The sequence below is a fragment of the Pygoscelis adeliae genome, unplaced genomic scaffold (genome assembly GCF_000699105.1).
Source record: "Pygoscelis adeliae isolate BGI_AS28 unplaced genomic scaffold, ASM69910v1 Scaffold197, whole genome shotgun sequence".
Classification (NCBI taxonomy): Eukaryota; Metazoa; Chordata; class Aves; order Sphenisciformes; family Spheniscidae; genus Pygoscelis; species Pygoscelis adeliae.
In genome coordinates this window covers 1875013-1877351 of record NW_008825105.1, presented here as the reverse complement: position 1 = coordinate 1877351, position 2339 = coordinate 1875013, and the positions used below count along the sequence as shown (strand labels likewise).

The following is a 2339-nucleotide window of genomic DNA, read 5'->3' as shown; positions in this document are numbered from 1 at the left end:
CAGGGGCTTTGGGTCTGCGCAGCACCCTTGGGTGGCATCCTGCTCCCGTAGGGGAGAGGGGACCTCCCCTTTGCTCCCCCGCTGCCCTCCTCCACCAAAGGAAAGGGGCAGAAGGGGGGTGTGAACCTGGAGAGAGGGGGAGGCAGAAAGAAGCAAAGCCCAAGCGATGGAAAGTGACAATTTAAATAGCTGTGCGGAGGGGCTCTCCCTTCAGGCTAATTAAATTTATCGGAGAACAGCAGGTTACCTTATTAGAGCCACGTGGGTTTAATTAACAAAGGAAAGTAATTAGCACAAGCGTTCTCAGAGCTGGAGGTCCTGCCTATGCCAGGCTGAGCCGGCGCGGTGGCAGGTGGGCGGCGAGAGCCGGGGCTGGTGGTGCTCGCAGGAAGGAAATGCAGTCACTGCATGGAAAATGTCTGTGAAGGACAAAGGCAGCGAGGGTGAAGTCAGATTCCGGTTAACCAGCACCTCGCTCCCCTCCGTGGGTGCGTGTCCCTGCCCGCACTTCTCCTGCCTGCACTTCTTCCCCTGCCCATCCCTTGCTGCTCCCTCTGCCGCTTCCCCCGGCTGCGGTGCACGCACGCTTCGCTCGCTTGCCGCTTGCTTAACGTCCCATTCCCCCCTTCTCTGCTGCTTTCTCTCGCCTCCCCTCCCTGCCCATCTGGCCGGCGGCTTTGCCGGAGGGAAATGGCACTGCCTTCCTCTCCCCTCCTCCCTTTTTGTGTTGCAAAAGGACTTGTGAAAGTTGTAGACGTGAGTCAGAAATAGCTCATAACTCAGCAGCGACCGGCCTCTTCCTCCCCCCCCCTCCGCCCCGCCTGCCCGGCCAGCAGCTGGAGCGGGATCTGACCGAGGGGAGATAGAGGATTAAGCAGACTCCTTTCAAAGGAAGTTTATCTAACAGCAGTGGTGTGGATGAGACTGGCCAGGACGGCTGGAGGAGGAGGAGAGGAAGGCTGGGTCCCAGTGCAGCAGCCTCTGGCTGGGGAGGGAGGGGGGAGTGCAGCCAGACCTGGGGGTTCATCGCGGTGTTTGGTACCCGGGTTGCCCTCGGTGCGCCAGCCCGGACCCCCGCAGGCTTTGCCTGCAGAGACGCAGCTGCACCGCAGGACCCCGGGGCTGGGGACTGGGTTTCCACATCGCTTGGGTATTTTGGGGAGAAGCTGTTTCAGTGGCCTCCCTTCGGCTCTCCGCCGGCCGGCTCCCAGCCCCCAGTCCCAGGTGAAGTGAGCAGGAGGGTCTCAGCGTCGGCAGAGAGAGCAGGAGCCCAAACACCCAGGAGCGCTGCGAGTTCCCCACACTTGCTGACACCATGCGCTTGCATTTGCAGCGAGCAGCTCCCTGCCACCTTGCTGATGGGGACGGGACGTTTATGGGGCGCCAAGCCAGCGGGAATATTAATGACAGTCGGCGACGGCGTGCTCTTAAAAACAAACAAGGAGCTGCTGGGCTCGATAGGGATCTTGGGGCTGTTTTTTTTTGGAGTATGAACCCTCTCTTCCCCCAGATGCCTGGAGGTGTAGCTGTGTGTGGAGAGCCTCACAGCTGACACTGGAATTACAGCTGCATCTAAAAAAAAATGCCAACAAAACCCACCCTGAAACATTTTAAAATGGTTTTATTTCTTTGCCACTTTAAAACTATTAGAAACTTGGCGGATGCTGACAAAGTGTTGCATTTGAGGACTTTTGCTGCAGACGGTCTGCAGGGCGCTCCTCTCCTGCGCGAGGCTGGTCGGGAGCAGCGGATCCCCCCTGGGATCCTGCCAGCATGGGGAGATGCTGCCGGTATCCGGTAAAGCCCACGGTACGAGGTGCTGGAGCGTGTTTGGAAAGGCAGCACCCCCTGTTTTCGGTGCCGGGGCATTGCTGGCTTGGAGGCACTGCTGAATCACAGGGTACCCTTTATCGGGGTCCCTTCCCCAGTTCAGCCCCTGGAGCCAGGGGTCTCCCAGCCTCCGGCGGGAGCAACTTGCTGAGGTTAAAAAGCCTCTGAAATGGGAGAGGGGCTGAAGGGCGCTGAGGGAAGGGGAGAGGAGTTTGGAGCAAACTGCGGGAAATTGCTTTTCTTTTGTCTGCTGCGGCGGGGAGGGCAGCGGAGCGGAAAAGTGTATTTTGTTGATTTGAAACTTGAGTGAAATGGGAATGAAGACAAGATCAATACCAGCCCTTCTGCGTTCCCTCTCCAGGAAAAAATACAGCAGCCCGTCCGTCTCGGCTCATGCGGCGCTAGATTTTTCCATTTGAACTTGCAGCACCGCCGTCTGTCCCCGCTCCCCCCCGCTGCTCCTCCTTCCCAGAGCCCCCGTCTCTGCCAGCCCATAGCCCCTGCCACTG

At 58.8% G+C, this 2339-nt stretch overlaps 1 protein-coding gene across 1 annotated transcript in view; it reads left to right on the top strand.

Annotated features, from left to right (window-relative positions):
• FOXP4 (forkhead box P4) overlaps window positions 1-2339 on the top strand; it is a 50303-nt gene that overhangs the window by 21210 nt on the left and 26754 nt on the right. The window lies entirely within an intron of this gene.